This window comes from Dryobates pubescens, chromosome 3 (assembly GCF_014839835.1).
Source record: "Dryobates pubescens isolate bDryPub1 chromosome 3, bDryPub1.pri, whole genome shotgun sequence".
Lineage (NCBI taxonomy): Eukaryota > Metazoa > Chordata > Aves > Piciformes > Picidae > Dryobates > Dryobates pubescens.
This window is the reverse complement of record NC_071614.1, coordinates 41129946-41155143: the sequence shown is the minus strand read 5'-3', so window position 1 is coordinate 41155143 and position 25198 is coordinate 41129946. Positions and strand designations below refer to the sequence as shown.

At 43.2% G+C, this 25198-nt stretch overlaps 1 protein-coding gene across 4 annotated transcripts in view; it reads right to left on the bottom strand.

The window, feature by feature from the left end:
• The window catches only part of SPTBN1 (spectrin beta, non-erythrocytic 1), a 138416-nt gene extending 113760 nt beyond the window's left edge, over positions 1-24656 (bottom strand). Inside the window, exon 1 of one of the 4 annotated variants that reach the window (XM_054180031.1) lies at positions 24523-24656. The gene's annotated coding sequence lies outside the window, so the exon portion shown is untranslated. Of the gene's footprint in view, positions 1-23614; positions 23774-24140; positions 24260-24522 lie in introns of those variants that run through there. The other 3 variants (XM_054180033.1, XM_054180034.1, XM_054180032.1) reach the window with 3 other exon arrangements.
• Between the last annotated feature and the right edge of the window lie 542 nt (positions 24657-25198).

Below are 25198 nucleotides of genomic sequence, written 5' to 3'. Positions count from 1 at the left end.
TAGACTTCACCAATCACAGTTGTACTTTTGGTTCAAAATAAGTTTAAGAAAACGTTTTAATCCCTGTTTACACAAACAGAGACAACTAGAGGGTTTCTCCCATTCATCAAACTGGAGAGCGTGACAGATGCTCCGATGCCACGTGCAGTCATCCCGCCTCTATACTAAGCATGGATACTCAAGACACCACGTTGGTGGGGTCTGCCCAACTTCCCTTTCTGCCCCAGGGAATTCATACAGCAAAAAGCAACATTAAGAAATTGCAAATATGGAAAAAGTCCATTTTACATCATGAAGTGTTGTGCCATGGATGCTGATTCAGTAAATGACGACTCATTCTCTCCACTTTCTTTGTGAATAAACAGAGTGAGGAAACCCTTCTACCACATACTGACTCCATTCCTTGAAGAGTTCTTGAGCTGTTTCCAACAGATGGACTGACAGCCTGAAATCCTCAGCCAGTTCCATTTTGTTTCTTTCAAGTGTGTAAGAAGTGACTCTGAAGATACCATGCCGTTTCCCTCAGAATCTGTAAAGATCACTGAAATCTGCTCTGAATTCCAACCTGAAGTGTGGAAGTAGAATTACACTGAATTTATGAGGAGGTATTTGATTGGTTGGGTTTTGGGTTTTTTTAATCAGATTTCAGTATCTCTCAGTATCACCAAGGTTGGAAGAGACCTCAAAGATCATCGAGTCCAACCTGTCACCACAGACCTCATGACTAGAGTAGGGAGGACACTACTGCCCACTGCAGGCTTGAACTCACAACATTCCCATTTGACCATCTGCATCCAAGGACAAAAACACTGCAGCACCATATTTATGGCTAGTAGTATTAAGCTTCACTATAGTTCTGGTTTCTTGATCCACATTCCCTTAATTTGGGGGTTTCCATGGAAAACCTCCACCTTTTCCATGAATTTCAGACCTCAGTGCCTTTAATTTTCTTGGGTTATGGAAACAGAAATCAACGAAGTGACTTCTATACACGAAGAAAGAAACTGTAAGAGACACCAATCATTGGCCATTGATTGCTTGTCTCAGACACAGAACAGATTGGTCCTTATGTCAGTATTATCTAATTTCATGTGCCTACAATAAGAACAAAAAATTATAGATGACAACGAGGGTACAGTTTGTGAGCAGTACTGAGTGCTCAGCCACCATAAGCCAGTTTCTGTTCCTTTGACTGCCTTGAGATAGACGTGATCAGCTGAAGAAGAAAGAAAGAATCCTAGCCTAATTCTTGTTGCTTATGGCAACAGCGTAGGGCCTATACAGAGTAAAAGAATCATTATATCATTTTCTTGGATTAATGGAAACAAAAAAATAAGATGGATACTAAATGTTAACCCCGAGGAAAGGTTATATCCCAAAGATACTAGCAGGGAGATAAAGAATCTGGTTGGTTGCAGATCAGAAATAAAAAGCCCAATGAGTGGAAAGTAAACATTACCAGAATACAGCTCCCTGTAGTTAAGCTGAGTGATCGCGTCCGTGTTTAAAATAGCCAAGATAACCTAGGTCATAGCTCACTTTGTCACACAAAACATCCAGTACAGAATTTGACATTCCAAGAGCAATTTTATGAATCATCCTGTGAAACAGCAGTGCTGCCTCTCACATTGCAATAATTTTTAAAAAATAATTAAAAAATTCCAGAATCAGGATCTGAAATTGTGCAGGAAATAACAGCAGCAGGTTGTGTTCATTCCTCTTTGCATCTTTTACGTACGACAGGGTGATATGGTCATGCAGACACATGCTTACCACTAGCAGACAAGTGGGAGAACCTTACTTATATTTTAAAATAAAAAGCGAATTCTCACACATTTAAGGTTTACACCTGCAGATTTACAGTAAACAACAACCAAAAAAAGGTAAGCATAACAGTGCTGAAGCAATTTAGAAAGCACAATCCTGGTCATCTTCCACCTAATGACTGTTTACTACGCAGTCCTTTTAAACGCTTGCTTTTTCTTTGTCCTACACATCACTCTAGACAGCCATCTTGGGTGAAGAAAAACCTCAGAGGAGTATGGTCTCTGCCATCTTTTCAGGCTCTAAAAGCTTTGTTTCCCAGGGGAAATCCTGAGCATTGCTTCACTTTCAAGGCAAAAATAAAATCCTAAAGCTTTGAATGCATTGCCAAGAAAGAGCAGAGAGAAGAAACAACCAACCAAAATAAAAATAATTAAAAAAACCCCAACCAAACAAAACCCACACCCAAACCCCCAAACATGGCTTTTCAGAAGGATTTCGAAATCACCTTTGGTTTTACAGTTTACAGGAAAGGCAGTGAGACTAGGAACAGATTCTGACATACTGCACAGATCCATCCCCAACACTTGTTTCAAAAGATATTCACTGTCATTTGGGATTTTTTTTTCACATGGAACAATTATTAGTGACCAAGTGTTCTAAATCTCCTTGCTCCCCGACCAGCTGTGCTCTCATGTTCCTGTCATAGCTTGCATGCACCTGGAGAAAACCCAACTCTCATTACCAAAAATGCAGCATAACAGTTCATTAGTGAAAGTACAACACTACTACAGGCTTCTGGAGACCTCACAAGTTGTGCTGACATGGCTGCTTGTAACATTCCCAGATGTCTCCTGGAGCCCTGACTCCCATTTTCTCAGTGGTCCTCCTCCCGTGATGCCACTTGCAAGAATCTGCTACCAACAGTCAAAACGAGAAACAGCACATAAAAGTGGAAGGAGTGCTGGAACTGAAAAGACCAAGTCAGACCTGTGTCCTTTTGTAATAGGAAGGATGGGAGCAGGTGTAAGGCAGGTAGACAGACATGGCAACAGAAGTTCAGGGGCACCTGCAGCAGCCAGAGAAAATCTCAAGTACAGAATGACTTTCACATGGCTGACATTTTGTTACCAATTTGGAACTTTAAACCTGATCAAGAGGCCGTGCAATTTATCCTTCCTAGACACAAATGAAATGTCTGTGTAAACACAGAAATACAAGGGGATGCAGCAACAGGGCCAACTGTTACTCACATGAAGTGCAGCATGCTCAGTATGCTGCAATCCCGTAAGAAACAGAGCACCTCTCTGATTAACAGCACCTAAGCCACTGATAATGGGAATGAACAGGGGATACTCTGAGATCCTGAAGCAGGCAAAATCCCTCCTCTCAAAGCGTATGTTAAAGCTCTCTTCTGGCATCACAGGAAAAGTGAGATCTGAAGGATGGTGGCTGTTACAGGGATTAAAAAAAAAAACCCACAACCAATCCAGTGTACCACAATCAATATCTTAGATGAAATCAGTCAAGCCCATATTCAAATCAGGTCAACAGTAATTAAAGCATCCTAATTTAGAATAGTAAACCCATCAAATGCCTGGATCAGCGCATTTCTCAAAGAGAACACATTAATGGCAGTGTTTTGAAATGCTTGATGCACTAGTAAGAGGCTTTAATGTAAAGCTCAGGATTACACTATGCTAGCTTTTCAATTATTATACTCTCCATGAAAAACCAGGTGCTGTGAAGACAGCAAGAGGTTAAAACAGCCCCATGATCACTGCTTAGCTCTTTCTTCTCCTGAGGATCCTGCTGTTAGTTTCTGCTTGTGCAACACTTGGTATGACAGCAGGACAGAATGAAGCACTAAAGGCAGAATTTTATACAAAACATTCCTGTTAGTGATGGCATCAGTGTCAACACAATGTACAGAAAGAAGCCTCAACCGGGACAGCAAAATTGTCCCCTCATTTCTAGAATGATCTGCTTGGTTGACTCCATTTTAACACACTGCCTTACCACACAATGATGCAGCCATTTTAATTCCTAAATGAGCAGAGTTTGCTTTCCCTGCACATCAGGCTCAGCTATCTTAAGAGCAGGAATTTCCCTGCATGAAGCACATGCAAGTAAAGGCAATAAATAAATAAATTTCAGTGAGACTGGGGGAAGGTGGTGAGAGGCAGAGTACAGTAATGGTACTGAATACATAAAAATGCAGAATTTTTAGCCTGTCCCTGCCTTCTTTTTCCAAACTCCGCAATCTGTTTTCTTGAGCAGGTAATGATGAATGCAGGTTTTATCTGTGCCACCTTTCTCAGCTGCCCCAGAGAGAAAATTTGAAGTTCCCAGGCCATAGGAGCAAGCTGGCACACAGCAAAATGGAGGCTGGGTGTGCAGACACTTGCAGGCAATACAGACATGGCATGTGCGAGCCACACAGATGCATGAGTCACACTCCCACCCTGAGCTCCTGAGCATCCCTCCTGCAGGCTCAAGGGCAAAGGCTTCAACCCGCTGTGGCAGGAGGAGCAGCTTGCCAGTGTGGGGAGGGTCCAGCTCTCTCCCAGAGAGCCCTCAGCACGCACAGGATGTCCAAATCCTGAGGATTTCACTATTCTCTGCCTACAAGCCAGTGACATCTATGCGCCGAGGATGGAGGTTGAATGCTAATCCTCAGACAATGGCACAGTGCAGTCTTTATGCAACGACACGTTAACGCCCATGGCACACAGAGCCAGCACTGCACAAACGGGAGCTTTCTTTGCTCTAAGAGGAGCTGCCAGTAGAGTAATAGTCACATTAGCATCCTCTCTAATCCACAAGGACTATGTCACTGCATCAGTTCGGGTTCGGAAAGATGTCAAAAGAAGAGGTTACCTGCAAAATTCAGGGTTTATTTTTGCCCCACCGCAATACTATTAGCTGCTCTCCTCCAGCATTTAGGAGGGACAGCTTACAGCTCACACAGACTGGCAAAATGAAACAGAAATCAGTCTGTTCTTTCAAGTATTCATTTCTGACATTCCACAAAACTAATGCAAGTTCCAGGCCAGCAGAAAGGAGCCTTTCCAGAGTAGCAGTGGATCAAAAGAAAACAAGCTCTAGGCAACCTGCACTGTCCACTTTGGTGCTCGCTACCCTGCCAACTGCTGAGAAGGTGCTGTAGTGATAAAACACTCTAGGTAACCATGACAAAAAGATCCTTGTGCTATCACTTTCTTGTTTACCAATTATATTATGAAACCAGCATGAAAACCATGTTTACTACCTGAATTATAAACAGTAAGAGAAAAATACTCATTGCCCAGAAATTTTAATTTACTCTGTGTAGAACAGACTGTAGAAGGAGAGACCCAAACAAGCCATATTTGACACAGATAGATTAGACAGATGGTACAGTGGGGTATAAAGGGGATTTGTGCTTGCTTGACTTTGACATGGCTGTATTACTTATTAATTGCAGACACAGAAGCGTTATGCTGGATACGCTACAAAGACTTAATGCCTATTAAAACTTCATACCATTCAAAATTATCATACATTCTGTACAACAGAATAGAGATTGGTTTTCAGCCTAATTCGGTTGCACACTTTTCAGAGCCTATCATGATGTATTTCAATATTAAATGGATATAAGCAGCATAAATACTCGTAGTAGGCTGATTCAGAATCGTTTTGCAACCTATGAATTTATGCAAGAACAGGGAAATTGATTGAAAGATTAGTAGAAATCCTGACTTAAAACAAAACCTCTGAACTCCTGAAGGCTGCTGAAACCCCCAGCTTCCAAATGAAGGCACTCAGCACAACAGCCCTCTGTATTCATCTGCTCACACCACCAGTGGCTGCTTTCGGATTCCTTCAGGACCCTGGCAAAGCACAAGATTAAAAGATGTTAATGCAGGGAACACAGGAGGGGATGAAAGTCAAAATCACTATCAAACTTCTGGGGCGGCTATCCAATCCCAAATTAACACCCGGAGCCCATACATACAGAGGTAACACAAACACTGAACATGGAGACTGATTTAAACCAGGCTGTTTCCCCTGAAGCTTATTATGGGTTAGAATAAGCATTTCTGGCACCTACTGTAAACATTACATGTTCCATTTAGCATCAGTGCAACTCTGTGACCTGAAGCACTCATACCCGGATGGGTTTGTTGTATTTGAAAGCTGCAGTGTCAAACAACAGCAGGAGATGCTGCAGAGCAAGACATTGCTCCTAACTGGCCAAAAAGCAGAACAAAGCAGTGTATGGGTGTGGGTTAGAGAGTGAAAGGGGAATCTGGAGAGCAGGAAATTACAGAGAGCTTCAGGCTCTCAGTCTCCTCCCAACACCAAAGGAGGATACAACAAGATCATCTCCCAGTCCAAACAGCATAAGGGGAGGGTCTTATATACAAGTATCAGTCAGGAGTAACTCAACAAACTGTCCAAATTGTTTAGAGGAGCAAATAAACAAACAAGGTTTATTTGTGGATTTGTAGAAATTGATACATTCATTTTACCTCTCTGTTTAAAGTGTGGAATCTTTCTCTACTGACTTTTGCCATCAAGTACTAGAAAAGCTCTGTGCCCACTTTGTTAACAGAAGGCACAACTGTTGGACAGCGAGTGCCCCCTTGACACATGCACACACCATACTGGTGAGAGAACACAGAACAGAATCTGGGGAGACAGTGGTAACTGCACAGCTACTGCAGAGAGATCACAGAAGCAAAACCAACAGATTAAATAACCATTTCAACTGAGGAGTTAAAAATCAGCAGTGCCCCTTTAGCATCAGAACTAGCAGAAAATACCAAAAGTAACACTTTTATCGTTCAAAAGTCTGTAACTACACCTATCAGTTGAGACAAAATGGACTCAAAACAAGAGTAACTTTCTTACCTGCAGCATAACACTAGAAGCTTAACTTTTACAGGTGTTAGATGCCAACAACTCCTATCAAAATGAATTTGGTCTCAGATGCTCCAAACCTAAGGAAAAAATGCCTGAATGATCCAGTTTACAGCAGATGGATCTCTCGTGTGGGGCTTTCAGAACCCCTCACAAGGTTGGAGCAGGCAGAAGGCAGTTGTTATCTCTCTGTGAGATTTTAACCCATAAAAAATTATACCCAGCAGTGTTTTTCCTTCTAGATTATGAAGTGGACACACACTTCAAGCCAGGACACAAAACATCACTGGGAGAAGAGGAGCCCTAAGAGGATCAAGTGGTCACAGGGATTTGCAGGAACTCTCTAGCCCCATGAATGCTGCTAGGGCTTTAATTTTATTCTGTTTTTTCCCCAGTTCGGGCTCTTCCCTCAGATCACACAGCACCCAAGCACACATGAGCCCACACAATACAGCCAGTGCCTCAAAAGAAGCACTGGCTGCTGCCCTGCTCGCTGCTCTCTACCATCCTACTCCCCAGCTACCCCATCCATGTACTGGGAACTTGATTTACCACTCCCCACCATGATCCTAATTTCTTTACTTTGATTGACAAATTGAGACAGACAAATTTGCCTTCAGATATTCATGCAAAGATTAGGAGGGAAGAGGTTCTGAATCTGCACAAAAACAGAGGCATTTTAGAAGCTCTGTAGGAATTCCATCTTGGGATTGCCAGCTCCTGGGGTAAATTTTCTTTTATGAAGACTAGCACAGCTCCCTCTCCTTCCCCTTGAATCTGATATTAATTTCATCAAAGCAAGCAGAAAACAAGAGCTCTGCAATATAACCCTACTGAGAACAGCCAGCCATAAACCTCAGCAACCTTTCCCCCACACACAAAAAAAAAAGTATTAGAATTCTTGTTCACGTAACTTTCAATTTTGCTCACCTTTACATACTTGCTCTTGATTTTAAGCTATTTGAAAAAGTCAAATTTGTGGCATTCACAAAAATTGAGTCCCTTAGTTTAAAGGCCATTGTTTCCACCCTTGAAGTACATCTCTGTTTGGCTAGTATCAGCTTGCCTTAGTGCATAGGCTGCACCAAGTAAGCTTGTTTTTTACCAATACTTGTAAATTCAGAGAACAAGGGAGGCTATTTCAGAATACCAAAATGCCCTAGCAAAATGACCTACACAGGAGCATTTCCAGGCAATCACATAGATTGCAGTAACAAAAAATGGGGAGACAGAAAAAACATCTCAGAAGCCAGAACCCAGTCAAACAGGGCTGAAGTGCATGCTGTGCAGGAGCCCAGGGAGAGTCCTCATTCCAAACCTTTTTCCAGGACAGATAATGGATCTATTTCTAAGTCTTTGCAGAGCAAGTCTAAGATTTATGTGGAGCCCTTGGTAAAGAGCACACATGCTTGCCCAACCATTTATTTGGATTGTTTTTCTCACTATGATTAAATCACTGCTCAGGAAAGAAGAAATGGGAACAGATCCTAAAATAATCCTTCCAAGATCTGATTCATGATGCTAAATAATTGGTGTTTGTCAGTGAAAAATGAGCACTGAAGTCAAGGTCCCTTAAGCTAATTCAGATAATTTACTTTATTATATACCAAAAGTCATATAAAAAACATTCACAACTCTGCTGCAGCAACTTGGGCAAACACTGGCAGACTCATGAGGATCACTATTTGATTCTGGAGACCATGTCCCACCACATGCTTTTTCAAACTGTACTAGACAAAAGATGCTTGGGATATCAAGCAGGGAATGGTGAAGCTGGTACCTGACAAGAGGCATTAAAGTCTCCCACTGAGAGAACGAGGAAGTGCCTGCACATATTCATGGAAAAGCACAACCTGCAAACATGTCCTACCCAGAGCTGACATTATTCAGCCATCTTCTTCTTCCAAGATAACTAAAATGTAACACAGAATGAATAAAAATTAACTTTTCAGCTCTGTGGTTGCAGCCTACAAGCATGTTTTACCCAGATAACAATGCCAGCATCCAGAATTTAATCTCTTCAAGTATGTTACTGAATTAAAATAATGTACTTAACAGCCTGCCCAAGTAAATGTCTAACAGCACAGTAGAAGTACATCAACATCTCTGTATTTAAAGTGGTTAATAGGACTCAAGTAAAGGTATCAGGAAGGGATACCAACGGCCTGCAGGTTGATTCTTTACACATAATACCGCACACAAATCACTGACAGAGATTTCAAACACCTCAGCACTACTTTCCAAAGACAAGCTACTATATTCTACCTTAATTACTAAGGGTAGCTAAAAAAACATACATTTCTGTATATATTCAAGCCAAGAACGCTACCTCCAGTGTGAGTATAGGCACAAGTTTTAGATATGATGAATCTAATACAAATAGACATGCTTAAATAATACCAGCTCTGCTTACATCACCATTCTCTTGACCTGATCAAGAGAAAACCCACTAGCTAATTTAGAGGCCCTGAACAGCAACCAGACACCTGGGTATAACAGGACCAAAAAGTAGAGGCTAGAAACAAGACCAGCCACAACATCCCCTCCTCTCTTAACAGCACTTTTTTCCCCCTACTGTTTCATCTGTGACTGAGAATCCTATCTCTTTGGGTTCATGTGCTTTGGGTTTTGTGTTGGTTAGAGAGCAAGTTTGGTGAGCATAAAGCTGTGACCAGAGAAGTCTGGCTTGGTGCCAGGACAGGTGGGAAAACACAGGGGCACCTTTCCTTTCTTGGAGCAGCTCGGAAAGGTGGGAACTCAAAGCCCGCTGCTCAGCACAGAGAGAGCATTAGCACCACTGAAGCACTGTGATTCTCCTGTGATGCAGCCAGACAGGCTGACGACACAGAGATTTGCCGTGCCTCTTCACCTACCACCAGCCGTCAATCTGATAGCACGTCACCCAATCCAAAATGGCATTTCTCCTGGGGTAAAACCAGGACAAGCCCATTATGCCACATAGAACAGTATCAGAGACCAAAATCATTCCAATTTTCCTTTGCTGGGACCCGCCCTGCCTGAGTGGGAGCAATCTCCAGCTAGAGAAGACCCACTTCTGTGTCCCAGCAGCACCAAGCAGCAAGGCTTTCTGCACTCACTGGGGAGTTGGCCAGGCTGCAAGGGTCCAGGCATGGAAGTGGGACAAGCCCTGACACTCCTGTGCTTGGTGCACAGCCTTGCAGCAGTGAGCTGCCTCAGTTTCCCTCTTCCAGAAAAGATCAGTAGTGTCTGGCATGCTGGCAAAGCCCTCTATGAAACACAGCAAGCCTGTCACACAGGGACTGCAGGAAAATATCCTGCTCTAGTTTTCTAAGAGGACTGCAGCTCGTAATGGATGACTATCAGAGTGATTTCCAGGAAAATGCAACTCGTTCAACCGAAGTTAAATTGATAAATGGAATATTACTGCTGGTCTCCTCCCTACCCACAGAAGCCAAGTGGGAGAACAGAATGGAAAAAAAATGTCTTTCCACTTGGCACTTCAAAGGCAGCTGGAACAGCAGCACTCCCATCACTCACCTGGACCAACACTTATATGAACAAACTGGATTTTCTTTTACAGCACAGGACAAACTCAACCCCTTATTTTGGCTGAACAGTGTTTGTTGAAAGCCTTTCTGGACTTCATTTCCATGATAAAAGGTGTGCATTGTTTGGCTCCTTCCCTTGCCTCCTAGTATCATTAAAACGACATTCAAGCCACATGACAGGTACAATTTTTCCCCGTTAAATATACAATGGTCATTTCTGTTTGTTTGCCCTTTATTTCACCTTAGAGGAAATTCTCTTTTCCAATGCATCTTTTGCTGATGGCACGTTTAAGGAAACTATTTTGCTGAAATTTTATTTTATCATTAAATTTTACATTAGTTGATGGACAACAATATTGGGGGGAAAAAATAAACACCTGCCTTTCATTTGTGTGTTCTTCCAGCACGTAGGCTGAGGATATCAGCATGCCGTGCACACATTTGAACCTGCCAAACCCTTGCTCTTCCCACCAAGCTCATTCACCCAGATTGCACCCACTCTTGTAAATGGCCTCCCAAAAGGCAATTAGTGGCTCACTACAATTTTCAGTCCTCCTGCCATAAATGCACAGGGTTCAACCCACAGTCTCCAGAGAGGAGGCAGGTCTTTCTTCCAGGCCCTGCCAACAGAAAAGGGCGCTGCTGCCTGAGTTGCTGGTATGCATCCATTGCATCAAAACCAGATCAGAGTCTTGTCCTGATGAAATTCTGTGAAAGCAGTTTTCTACTTCTGCATTTTTTCTGCTCCATTATTTCCTTCATTTAACTTGAGATACTCTCCACTTTCTTTTGATCTACTTCCTGTTGCTTTCCTTTTTCCACCCACTTGTACTCTTTGTTGGAGAAAGAGGGGTGAAGAAGCTTCCACTAAACTCCTACGTAGCCCCAGTCTTGGGAGAGAACCTTTGACCCAGTGAATATTCAAGTTCTTTAAAATAATTGCTCTATTCTCAGCTATTTTGAGGGTTTAAGATCCAAATATTGGAATTGTAATAACAGTTGCAAAAGGAATGGCCTATTTTAAGCAATGTGCCAACTTTGTGGATTATTTACAATCACAGCACTGTAACACAGTGAGAGGCAACCAAGGAAGAGACTGAGACACGGGCAACTGTGTACAAGGCTTGCACTTTCCATGTCATTTTGGATTCTGCACGGAAACAGAACTGGGAAGATTTATTGTAGTCTCCAACAGAAACCACCATGCAGCAAAAGCATAAAGTTAGTAATTATTGACAGCTTCTCAACACATCCAGATGCTAAAACCAACCAGGTGTAACCTCAGGCTACAGCTAAAAACAGAGCTAGGAGGTAGGTAAACACTGCAGTGTGACTAACTGGGACAACAGCTTCTCTCTTCCTTATCCCTCAATAGTCCTTGAAATAAAAAAATCATTTACATTATAAACAAAACACTGAACAACAAAAACACAACAACAACACCACACCTAACTCCACAGCTAAAATTAGCTGTAGGTTTGTAGAAAGATTCCCTCAGTTGCATTTCTTCTGTTTGGTTGGTTTCTTTTTGCTATGATACTCAAATTACAAAGTCTCCTCTCCCTTTCTGTTGATGCCACAGATAGCCTGTACCATTCATTCTGAAACTAGTAACTCAGGAAGAAGGCCAGAAAGTTTTGGCTGGTTGGTTATCCCCTCAGAAAATATAACTTTTAAACAATATGCAGTTGCACACAATGCTAATACTAACTATGCTATTGACCACTCATTAGAGATCCCTTCAGATCAGATTGCAAACTTCGGCAACCCTCATTCAGGCCAGAGTGAAATAACTCAGTTCTGGCAGATGAAGCTAATTCTTCATTGTGAAAGAGACCTGGGCCCACCAGCAACAAATCAACCTCAAAACCTGCCAAGTGTGAGTCACCCACACACAAAGACTGCATCATTTCCCCAAACATGTCACTTTTTCTGGAAATTGGCTCATCAGTCCTCATAGGAGAAATCCAAACCCAAGGTGAGGCTGACTGGTCATTCTGCTGGTATAATACCAGCGCCTCAGGAGCAGGAAAAGGCTGTTTACACAGTTACTTCACAGTATTATTATTAAACAGAAAATAGGCTGCAACAAGTTTGGACACCAGGTTGTTAGGCATTATCCTCTAAGACCACCTCCTTCTGAATCCAGCAGTAACAGCAGAGGATTTTTCAAATGTAAAAATTAACAGTAGTTATCTTCAACAGTATCCTGACGTTCAGTCACTTTCTTCTGCTGTAACCCTACAAGGCTTAGAAACAAAAACTAGCAGACATCTAGCCTCTGATTTCTGATGCATTCTAAAATCTTGACTTAAAAACTGTATTCTGCCCTGGGAACTGAAGTGAATGCTGCAATTTCTTCCTGGAACTTATATCTGAAAGCCTGTGGATCTGGAAGTGCTAAGACCATCGACACTGCAGTTTCAGCACCTACCAGCCTTCCACTTGCCGTTTTCCTAAGCTGAACCATGCCCTTTAGGTTGGCTGCAGAAAAGAGTTCCAGTGCTCTGAAGTCAAATACCTGTATTTCCTAGGCAGCAGCTGATGAAAATCAGAACCAAAGTGGATTGATTTTTTTAAAGGAAGAAGAATTTATTGCTTCTGATGACAAGAAGAATGGGAAGTTTCCCTGAATTTTAACAATGAAATCAATGAAATAAACTATGTACAAAACAACCCAGTCTACTACTATATACTGAGGCCAATTCAGAGAAAAAAGAAATTAAGTGGTGTATTTCACCAAATATATTTTACTATACAAGTAAGTGAAGTACTTCCTGTTTCAGGAAAACAAGATTATTATTTAGAACACTGGAACAAAACAAATGAGTCTGCCATTTGCAAAAACAATTCAAACAGACTCTTTAAGAACACTCACTGGGACCAAGCCCCATATTCCAAAAGCACTTGAGTGGAGAGCTGCAAACATCCCAGCTTCCACCCACTGCAGTGTCAGTGATAGCATCTTGACACAAACATCTCCTTGCCTGAGAAAGCAGATCATCTAGAATTAGAAAGATTTGATCTCAGTACAGCAACCTGAAGCACAGACAAAACACACTGAGAGGCTAAATGTGTGGCCCTACCTTTTGCTTGCTCAAGAGGTCCTAATCTTATAGGACAAAGAGCAAGTTCATGCTGGGATCATGTTTCCCACCTCAGCATCCAGGGTCTTGAGCTCCTTTGCCAAACTAGGCCCATGGACAAAGGGTTCAGACAGAGAAATGACAAAAAGTACACTCTAATACCAACACATACATTCCCTCAAGACCTGTCGAGTTTATTCTGCAAATACTTCTGACCAGTATGGAAGCACTGTGAGGCAAAAAACAAATTCAAAATACAGTTTTCTGTAACAGTAATATTTGCATATTAGTTACTTATATGTATTAGAAGCATAAGACTAGTTTCAGGACAGTTAGCTCAAAGTGAATCACCCATCTCTTTAATCCTTTAATAACATGCTTGGAATGCAATTTGGAAATTCCCTCTGATAAAGGAGTCATGCTGCCTGCATACTGACCATTTCTCAACATTCATTGCCATTAAACGTTTCAGTCTTTTAAACAACATTTTGATCAATCAACAAAACAGAATATTAAAGATAAACACAGTTATTTTTGCCCTTGTTTTATTCACTTTCATCCCCTCCTCTCTCTCTTTAGAGCATCAAGTGATACAATGGCCACGCCACTAAACATCAGTCAAAATACACATAAAACTTTTAATGTTAAGACTGCTAGAGGCACCCATCTGACCGAGTTTGGTGAAAATCAATTTCAGGTCCAAAGCTCAAAGCTCTTTCATGGCTCCTTAGCATCCTGCCACAGCTTATGATGACCAAAAGTTAAAAATGAGAACAGCCACACTCCCGTTAAGGCACCCTGGAATAATGTGAACATTATGCTCTGCTTATGCCCTTAAGGTGATTTGTAGGTTCATCACCCCAGGTCAGAAATCTGAGGAACTTTGTAACTCTCTGAACCCTCCCAGCACGCTGAGCCATTTCAGCTCCAAGTAACTCGCATTATTTTCAGCTAGTCAGTAACAGCTGTAGAAACATCTCTAAAATGGTTGGCATGCTGTCCACCAACTCAGGGCTCCACCTATTGCTGGTATGCCCATGTGTTCCTCACCTGTCAGCTCTGCCTCAACAAACAGATCTTTAAGTCTTCACAGTGTTTCTTTTCCACTCATTTAGAAGAAAGTCCTAGTTGAAGCAACCAAACTTCCAGTTTATCTCAGCCCATTAGCAATAAATATCTAAACAAGCATCTCTAGATCCTGTTATAACCCTGCAGTATGACCAAATGTTGATCTCTGTTACACACACTTCAGCACCATAATCTTACTCAGGATTTCCTACCCAATTAGGATTACTTAGACTAAAACCAGGTAAGGTAAGAGCTATGGGCTCCCTAGCACTCACACCTGCCCACAGAGAAACTAATGGCATCCTTGACTCCTAGAGTTACTCACTGACATTTCGGTATCTTTTCACATTATTTACAATCCTTCATGTGGTTCAGAAATGTAACTGAGTGATATAAAATTATATATATATTCTGTATATTTTTATACAAAAATAATTTAAAACCTCAAGCCACAGACTGTGATGATGTAAATGAGGACAGCTTCATGTGCTGGGATATAGCTATGTAACTTGGCACAACCAGGGATTCAGAGCCTTCATTCTGTAAGCATGACAAATAAGAGCCACCATATTGCAATAGCAGAGAAGGTCCCTCTTTTCTTTCTAAAGTGAAGAATACAGTTGAGAGCTCCATCACTAACCTGACACACAGTATAGATCATTAATACACTACTGTCACTTCAATACTTATCTGGAAAAAATATATTTAAGTCTTTGTGGTATATGCTTAACTCAAAGTCACCTTGTTCCTGTTTGTCTAGCATATAATGGGAATGGATCTGCAAAAATAACCTACTCCTCCATCTTTCAGCACCTCAGGGCAATTTAACATATTATTAGCCATTATTCACATCTCTGACGTAAACTCTGCAATTTTTTGACATTTTTATGCCTCCTAATACATAGAGATAATCAGAAGGTGTGCAAGACAGGAAAAGACAAAGCTGACAAACTCAGTTGGATTGCATGTTTTTTACTTTACCTCTATTTATCTTTTACCTGAGTTTTACGCAAGCATCACTCTTCGGAGCCAGATCCTGACCAGCATTAAAGCTGCTTTACACGCTGTGGCAATAGGAAGCTGCAAAGCTGGCTTAACGGGGCAGACAGGGTCAGGGAATCCCCCTGTTGTGCAGAGCTGGTGGATCTGGTACACCACATCCTCTCCCAAAACAAACCACCATGCCCCACTTTATCCTGAACTGGTGCACCGTAAACCACATAACATAAAGCAGCCTGGCAGCTGCTGCTGTGCAACAGGCTAAAGTCTCCTCCCCACAGAGAACCTCAGATGCCTTGGCATAGGGGACTGAAACCTACTCTTCTCCACACAGCTCATATGGTCCTAATTCCTGGGGCCACAGTTGGAGTTCTGGTATAGATATGCTAGGAAGTTACATCTCATGGTCCTCAAGAGCTGAACTGATCCCAGGCTTGTAGTGCAGATCAGGAGCTGATAGGTGTTTTTTCACAGATGAAGTAACCCATTTGCCTTTTCAAAAGTGCATCTTATCCCTTGTCCTAATATCTGCATGCACCAAAAGCCACAACTGAACAGTCCAGACTTTTTCTTCTGAATCTCACTATTCCCTAACATTTCCACTTTTATTTTTTCTCTTAGCCAGTTCCTGGTTCAGGTCCCTGCAGGAGTGAAATGCACATCCAGGGAACAGTTAATCAATCCGTATTTTCCTACAGCAGATCCTCACTGAGGCTAAACACCTGCTGACTCAGTATATTAGAACCTTGTTCCAAACTATCCACTGCCCTAGCCCCTACACTTTACTCACACTATCTCATTTAGAAGCTAACTCATCATCTTTCCATAAAAACTAATTTAAGCATCACAAGTTTTAAGTTTAAATGGCTTATGCCAGCAATTACAGCCTCACAATCAGATTCTTCTGTTGACACAGGGATGAAAATCAAATTTGCTTATTTTTACCCTTCAACAAAACCATATATGGTCTGCAGTGGCAAACCACTGTTCGTTTTAATGTCCAAATATTGTCTGCTTGCATCCAGCGTCTTGTGCCAAAATCCTGCCACAGACAACCAGTTCAGACACATCTGAGGCTGAACTGATTTACCTCTGCCTTGATACTTCCACACAGTTCAAGACAAATTTGAAGACACTACTACTAACCCGCACTAAGATAAAAATGCATCTCGTTTCTCATTCAGGTAAGAATGAAGATTACATAAACAGCTTTCCCTAAGCAGGAGCCATGGGGTTTGTGCTTCACTTGTACGGTTTTAATGCAGCTTTTCACTTCTTACCTGCCTTCAGATAGACTTGAGAGTGACCTAAAGATTCTTAACGTGCACACAGAATGCACCACCAAAAAGAAATCCCTCTGAACCCTCAGTCAACAGTCCATTTTTAGGAAAAGAATTTGTGCTAAAATGAGGTAAGTGATAACTTTCCAGAACTCCTGTTATCCAGAGTACTATTTTAGGGGGAGTGTGACTACATTTGCGCTTGTCGCATAGTCCTGCTTCCAATCTCCTGGCAGATGCCCAGCACATTCCGGTATTTAATGCACAACACTTGTTGGGATGCAGGCCCCCTTATCTCCCAGACACATTGACTAAGACTTTCCCACATAAACTGACCCACCCTTTAAGTAGCAAGAGGTCACTAAGTATGGTCAGTCTTCAAACAAGTAAAAAAAAACCAAGTCAGAAAAAGCTCTTTTTTTATGCCAAAACCACAAAGAGAATAAAATCCAAGAGGCTCCAGTGTTTGCTTTATTAAAACTTAATGACCTCAGAACAGATTTTCAGTTGGTGCAAACCAGGGTAGCTCCACCAAAGTCAACCAGATTTTTTCAGTCTTATGATCTGGCTTTTGAAATTACAAGAATACATTACTCCACAAAAAAAGTTAATGTAAAAAGTCAGCAATTAATGCATTCACCTTTTAACATCATGAAACTGTAGAGGATTATTCAGGGTAGTATGCTCAGAAAACAGTCACAATACTTTAAGTTACAAAAACTAAGCAAATATTAAACTATCTTTACCACATATGGTAATCCTATGTGACAAGGAATAGCTGTCACCTTAAGGTGAACTGCAGCATGGCAGTTTAAAGTCCTTTTTTTTTCCCCAACCCATCATTTCCGAGACAAGCTGACTAATGGACTGTTCCAACTGCAAGAGATGTGGATCCTGCACAAGTGGCAGAGAGGGAAATAAGATCACCAGCTTTCCTGACTTCCTCGCTAGCATTCCTCCCCACATGACACAGGGTCTAAGAAAGGGTGTGCTGCTGGGTGATCCTCCTATATCAAAATACCTACTGGCTTCTAGAAGGCAGATTTAGACCCAGCAATACCCTTCCAAAAGCAGAATAATTTGCTACTAAGAGGCAAAAACTGCTTTCTCCAAGCACTGACTAAAAAGATTAGCTTTATGTTGCTATAAATGTATACACAGGTCACACACTGGAGATACAAGCTACCCACCAGCACACAGCTCTCCATCTTCAGAGACTGACTACAGATCACCCTTAAACACGTTAATTAAGTATTTGTTTACCAAGAGAAAAGTTTGCAAAAGCCTTTGGGAAGAAAAATCTCCTAATTAATTTAGCTACAGCCAAAAGCCAACATTTTCAAACTAAATGTCCAAACGAAAACCTGTGGGTGTTAAAATAGATTTACTGACATTAATTTAGATATGGCAGACAGCACCTTTCCCCTTCTAAGCCAAAAACAATTAAAACAGGAAAAACCCCACAAATACACATGTGCACAAAAACCCCACGCCCCAAAAACAACAACACACCCCCAAAGCAACAACACACCCCCAAAACCCCACAAAACAACAACAAAAAACCCAAAACAACGCAACACAAAAACCCCCAATGAATACAGAGAGGCTACATGCTATAGTTAGATGGAGCACTGTAAAATTGATTTGATGTGTGGAAAAAAGAAGCATTTGATCTATATTGCACAAAACTGTATTTTTGACTCTTCATTTCTGACTAAAGAAATTAAAAATCAACCCCATTTTACAGTGGGCTCCAGACCTGCCCCTTCAGGCAGCACTCACTGTACCCTAAGAAACAACATATATTGATAGTTTTCTTGTCCTTGCAAACACAAGGCTCCCTTTTATCATGGAAAAGAAAGAACCAAAAGCAGACACTCCATGCAATTCTCTTATAAATCGATCAGTATAGAACAACTGGATTAATTCAAGATCAAACAGCAGTTAACTTACAAAACCAAAAAAATGCAGATCCAGAGGATTACTGCTTCATGGTAAGAAGTCCCCACAATGGCTTGTAGAAGAAACTGACCATGTACTTGGGACTGTAACACAACCACAGACTGAATCCCACAGTGAAGATTAAACACCTCCCAAAGATGCCTATTGGTCTGGCCTGGGAGAAATTTCTGCCTGCTATCAAATTCGGCAAGTGGTGTAACTGAAACATCAGGGCCAGGCTTCCAAGAGAAGCCTGGATGTCACCTCAGACAATCAACCACCCAGCTCACTGCCTCACTCCTGCCAGCCCCCAGCACTAACACCTCTAAGTGGGGGGGAAGGGGAGAATCCACAACATTTAGACTGAGGTGTGATCCTTTCTGACCACTAAAGGCACCCAGATGAAGCCCTGAATCATGAGTTTTAGCACAGTCATTACATTAATATGATGCTGTGTTTTAAGAAACCTCACAGCAAAGTTTAAGACAGAACTAAAGGTCTGCAGTCCCTATAGATTGAGGCCAGAAAGGATCACAACAACCACTCAACCACTTTTTAAAGTGGTATTGGATAGATGAAGCATAAATACTCACCAAGCTGGCTACTTCAAATACATTAACCTTTGTGCCATTCCATCATGTGGACAATGAAGCAGTATATAAAAGTTTGTTTTCTTTAGGTCTGCATAGCTTCATTTCTGATTACATCTTCCACCTGCTAAACAAAATCTTTTCCTGTATGTACACAACCTTCCTATAGACCCATTGGCACTGGCAAATAGCAACTGCCCACAGCCTTAACTAAAGCCCATTTCAGTCTACATTCTTGCAACTGTATTGAGTTGTGATGAACCAAACTAAACCCAGTGGTCAGTCCAATAAAACTGAGCTGTCAGTCAATCTCTATTCCTTTCTTTAACATAAATAAATAAATCCCCCTTTGTTAGTTTGCAGGACTTTTTCTACAGCAATGCAGTTTCCCCAGTTACTTGGTGCAGCATTCTTGTTCCGTGTTCTTAGAACTACACTAACTCCCAGCAGAATGGCTTTAACAGGTAGTGGTTTCCTATTGCGGACAGCTGTGTATATATGAACAAAACCAGAAGACTGCATCCAAGAGCATCATCCCTGAATGTGTTTCACAAATCACAGGCAAACTGCTCAGCAGATGTAACTTTGGGATCTATACACTTCTTCCAAGAAGAGAACAGCCTATATTCAGAACCCCAGTAAACAGAAAAACTCTACATTTGGCACATTTACCTGAGAACAGCTCCACAGCAGTATATTTTTGGAGCTATGAACAGAGAGTTAACAGCACACCTCTCCTGTTCCAACGGCATGGCTGGTATGACAAGCCAGTCTATTCGTAGTATCTAACAGGTGTGTGTTATCATCTGCTAGCACAGGATTTCCACACAGAGTGGGTTGGTTTTTTTCAGTTCTTGCTGCCCTCTTGATGTGAGAGGTTGCTGAAGAAATCAAACCAACATATCGTTTCTTTCTGACGTTCTAATATTTTGCACACTCAGAAGATTGCACAAGAGCATAGTTACGTTTCTCTGGTGGTAGTAGTGGCAAGCCAGAGAGATTCCTGGTGTGCTAAAAACCATGCAGCTAGAAAAAAAAAATATGTAACTTTGTGCAATATATAAAGAGAACAGCAGGAGCAAAGTGAAAAGACGTGGAAAAGTAAGAACATCCTGATATTTTCACTGTTATACAAGAGAAAAAACATCTGACAGAGAAGAGGCTGAGAAAAAAGTTAATGGTGCTGAAGAACAACAGCTCAAGCTACTCCTCAACCTTAATCTGTCCTTGGCCATAGGAAGGTTGTCCAATCTCTGAGCACAAAAAGCCTATACAGATCGGTGTTTATCTTTTCCAAATCACATACATTTTACACAAGTAGAAATAACATTTTCAGATGCAACCCCATCCTCCTCAACCATCTTCCTCAAACGACTATAAAACCCATTAAAAACTCAACCTTCAACTAGCAATACACAGGGAAGATTTTTCCCATGCAAAATTGGGCTTTTTAATGAGGGATGGACAGTAAAATATGTCCCTGGGATTAACAATACACACACCCCCAAAAAAAAAAGCAAGCTGGACAGAACAGAAAAAGTTGCCTACTTAAGTGTATAGGGATGATCTACACATTACAAGTTAAAGTTGTTGAGATTTACTAGGCATTAGAAAAAATCCTGATATGTAATAAAAAAAGGGATCCAGATACACTAAAAGAAAGCAAACCTGGAAAGGTCCAGCTGTAACTGCAATGTTACGCTCATGTTCATTGGAAAAACAAATTTACAACAGATCATTTAAAAAGTAGTAATAAAAATCTGACAAATTAAAAACATTGCGGGGTGAGGGGGGAAGTAACAACCCACAGCCAAAAAAAAACAGTGGAGAAAGCAGGCTTCAGTCTGGCCTCTTTGCAGAGTACTAATTCTACCTCAATACCATTTGGCAGCGCACACATTTCAAGTTCAACACTTGCTTCACCTGGTGAGTGGTATGTGGTGGTAACAATCAAACACAAGGTAATTTCTAAAGTGTACACACACTAGAAAGCAAAAGGCAAATAGATTTTCACATTTTGTATCTCCATGACAGATTGCCACTGGTTTAGCTTGGGAAAACTGCTAGGAGCTTAAGCAGAGGTAAGGGTCTGGAGTACTGGCAAACACCCCAGATGCATCAGTTGAGATCATGAGCAAGCCTGTGGCAGAAAAGCCCTATATGGCTCTACATGGTTTATATCAAGGAGCACTACTGTGATATCATCTGAGCTTTCCACAGCATGGTGTGCCTCATACACTACAGAAAACAGCCTGCACTCCTCTTCTTCACAACCCCCTCATTCAGCTGAGAGGTGAAAAGATCTGAGGGGCTGCTGGTGGATCCTTGCTCTGATATAAGGCCATCCAGTTCCCAAAGGGCCAGCACTGCAGTTTGCAAAGGTTTACCTAGAACCGTGAAATTGTGTGCAGGAGGCCTGTGGGCAGACATACCAGCCTGGACTGGATTTAAGAGCTGACTCATGGGAAATGGGCAATGATAAACCATTGCACTGGTTTTTAAATTGTGCTCAGGTCAGATGACTAAGAAATTTAGGTGCCGATAGAGATTAACTGCCTTAAGTAACTTTTGCAGTCCGAACCTTAAACATCTGCATAGATGTTCTCCTCTGTTCCCCAACATATATCCATGTACACCTCCCTAATAAAATATCATCCTTATTTTACAAGTAATCCAACTACAAATATCAAATTCTGTAACTGACCCACATTAAAAATAAATCCTTAGCCGGGCAGCGTATCATAAATGAGCACCCCCCAACAACAGGGGGTTAACTGATTACATTTCATCTATGTTGGAAGAAAATCAAAACATCTTTCATATAATGGTCTGGTACATCTCCTTGAAAGCTGCTGCCTGAGAGACCTGCAGCAGCGTTCTAGTCTCCATACACATAGCATGAGCATTTTGTCCCCTCTCAGTTCACTTCTCTCTTCCAACCCAAATGATTCTGTGTGAAGGCAGGGTTGGGTAACACACAATTCCAAAAGCTGCAGGATTCATGGCCCCATAGAGATGAAACAGCATCTCTAACTGTTTTTGTCACATAATTTCTGCAAGCTCCTATTTCATCCAAAAATGCTGCATCCTGCTTTAGTGAGGATCATTCACTGCACACAACCTGCATTACAGAGAAACGCCAAACAGGCTGCCGCTCCATAACCTGACCTCTTTTCAATACCAAGTCTATGCTGCTGCACAAAGTCACAATACATTCCCTACCTATTGCATTAATTGCCTATCTAAAGCTGGTTGTGACACATCAGCAAGCCTGCAGGTCCATCCCCCACCACCCTACAACCACTGCTAAGTCATGTAGGCATCACAACAGCCATTTCTGTTTTACACACCAAGTAACAGCAAGAAAAAAGAATGGCAGTGGAGAATAACAGTTCTTTAGAAATCCCACCTAGCTGCCATCATCCACCCTTCCTAGCTCTTTATCTCATGCCATTATCATTTCCCAGTCTCTCCAGAGCCTTTTGAGTACATGCAAGTCCTTCTTCCAGCTGTGATTTCCTGCAATGGCCTAAGGAGTCAAAGCCTCCCCTGACATTTTCACATGGCTGGTATCTCTCTGAATAAATTATTCTACGTGACCTGCCTCTGTAACCCTCAGACTGGGGACCATTGTTCCCCAAGATGTCTTTCAGCACAACACATTTACAGGGCTGAAGAAATAATATTTTTTTCTGAGCTAGCTAGACAGTTTAATAAGCAGCTTTCATAATATTTCTTGCCTGTCAATAAAGGTCAGAGGCTGTACTGAATGCTCCGTATCTTGACTGATGATGTTTATTACAGTAACCCTGCTTCTGATTTTGAACATGTATACGTATGGACAATACTAAGTACAATCTAGAAATACAGATCACTACTCACCTTTAAACCAGAATGCAATTTTACTGACAATTACTAAATCGCAAATCCAATTGTTCACTCTGGTTTTGTATTAGCATACCAAGAGCAAAAGAAGCATCCTTTAAAAAGGGCTACCTAAATAAAACGTCAGACTCTAATGCCATGAACAAGGTTTTTTCAGAGCTGCTGCAGTCTCACAGTATCTTGAAGTCTGCCATATTTTTTTTGTTAAATCAGGCCTGTTTCTATCTAACTGCTAGGGCTACCGAGAAGAGATAATGAAATCAAGTCCATGCATTGTGCCTTTTAACTGTGCATTCACTTAAGCCATACAAGAAACCATCAAAGCAGCGGATGAAAGCGATCAAAGCAGCCCATCTCACGATGGCGAAAAGCAGACGCCACTCGGTACCGGCATTACCCCCAGTACAGCGCTGCCACCGCACAAAGCACCGCAGCGGGAACGACCTGACAGCCGCCCGCTCGAACCCCGATAGCAACAACCAGGCCGCCCCTCCGCACCGCCTCCCCACGGGGACCCGCCGCAGCCCGGCACCCCGCCGAGCTCCCCCGCACCCCGCCCCACACACCGGCCGCGCCGCCGCCGCCCGCTCCCGCCTCCGCTCCAAGGAAAAACAATAAAAAATAGTAAAAAAATAATTACATCTATATTAAAATAAAATAAACCGCGAGTACTAGCGGCCCCGAGGGGCAGCGCGCCAGCAGCTCTCCGCTCCGCACCGCGGCGGGGCGTGCGGCTGCGCGGCAGAGGCGGCACCAGCGAAGAGGGAGGGACGGTAGGGGCGGCGGCCGCAGCCCCTAGGGAGAGGCCGGGCCGGGACCGCCGCAGGGCGGGGCGGCTCCGCGCCCTGACAGCCCGCCGCGGGGGCGCAGCCCCATGCCGGGGCGACGAGCTGGGGAAGGCCGCACCCGGCCCGCGTCGCTCCGAGGCCGCTGATCGCCCGCCAGCTCGCCTCGGCCCAGCGGATGGAGGCTGCGGTGGGGCTGCGGGAGCCGTCCGCGGTCACCTCTCGGTACACACACACGCATATACACGCATAGAGACACCCCGGGAAGCAGGAGACCGCGCCCGGCTCCCGGCCCAGGCACCCCTACCTTCTCTCTTGTTTCCCGGGCGGCGGCTCTCCCTGCTTGGCAGCTACAGCTACAACAGCAGCAACAGCGGCAATGGGGAGTGACCGGCGGCGCCCGCAGCCCCCGCGGCGCTGCGCTGCGCTCCGCCCGCCCGGCCGCGGCGGCTGCGAGGGGCGAGGGGCGGGGACAGCACGGCGGGGCGGGGGCGAGGCGCAGCCCCCCGCCCCCGCGCCCCTTCCCTCCCTGCGGAACGGGCGACCGGCCTCCGCCCTGCGGCGCGAGAAGCGGTGCCCGACCCCGGCAGATATCCCCGGAACCCTCCCGGGGCCGGACTGTCTTCCGCTTTTCCCGGTAACGGCAGGCGAGGGTCCTGCGGGGCCGTGCCTGGCCTTTGCTGCCTCACCTGGTGCTGCTGTTGGGCTTCGCCCTGACGTCACCCCCAGATCTTGCCCCTCTGTGCAGCAGCCACCCCGCAGGCCCTCGCTCACCGCCTCCCTTGAATGTTACCCTCCGCCGCCAGCTGTTCCCAGCTCTCCTTCTCTTGCCTCACATTTATTTGGTTATTGGGTCTCTAGACTTCACGCTCCTCCTCCTCTGACAGCCTCTCCTATCACAAAGACAATGTTGGCTTACCCCCAGCATCCATTTCCTTTAGTGCTACTCTCCCGCTGCTCTGTCATTCCTAGTGGAAACCCCATCCTGGGTTTTACTTCCTCCTTTGCAGAGTCATCCTCTCCTGCTTTAGTCCTGCCATGTTCCTATATAAACAGCCCCCTTTGCCAGTGTCACCCAGATCTCCTGAAATTCAGCCCCAGCTGCCCTTCTCCTGCACTTTCCTCCTTCATCCCTCTCTGTACAGGATTTTGCCTATGTTTTTCCAGAGAAAATCACTAACGCACCCCAGTGTGCCTTCCCTCCTTCCACCCACACCCTTCTTTGCCACGTCCAGAAGTGGACATTTCTTTCAGTTTCCTTTGCTGCTCCTGGCCCCTCCACTTGCATGTGTCCTCATCTCATCCTCTTTATGGTCATTCTCATTCCCCTCCACCTGCTACCCCTAGCCTCTCACAATACAGCTA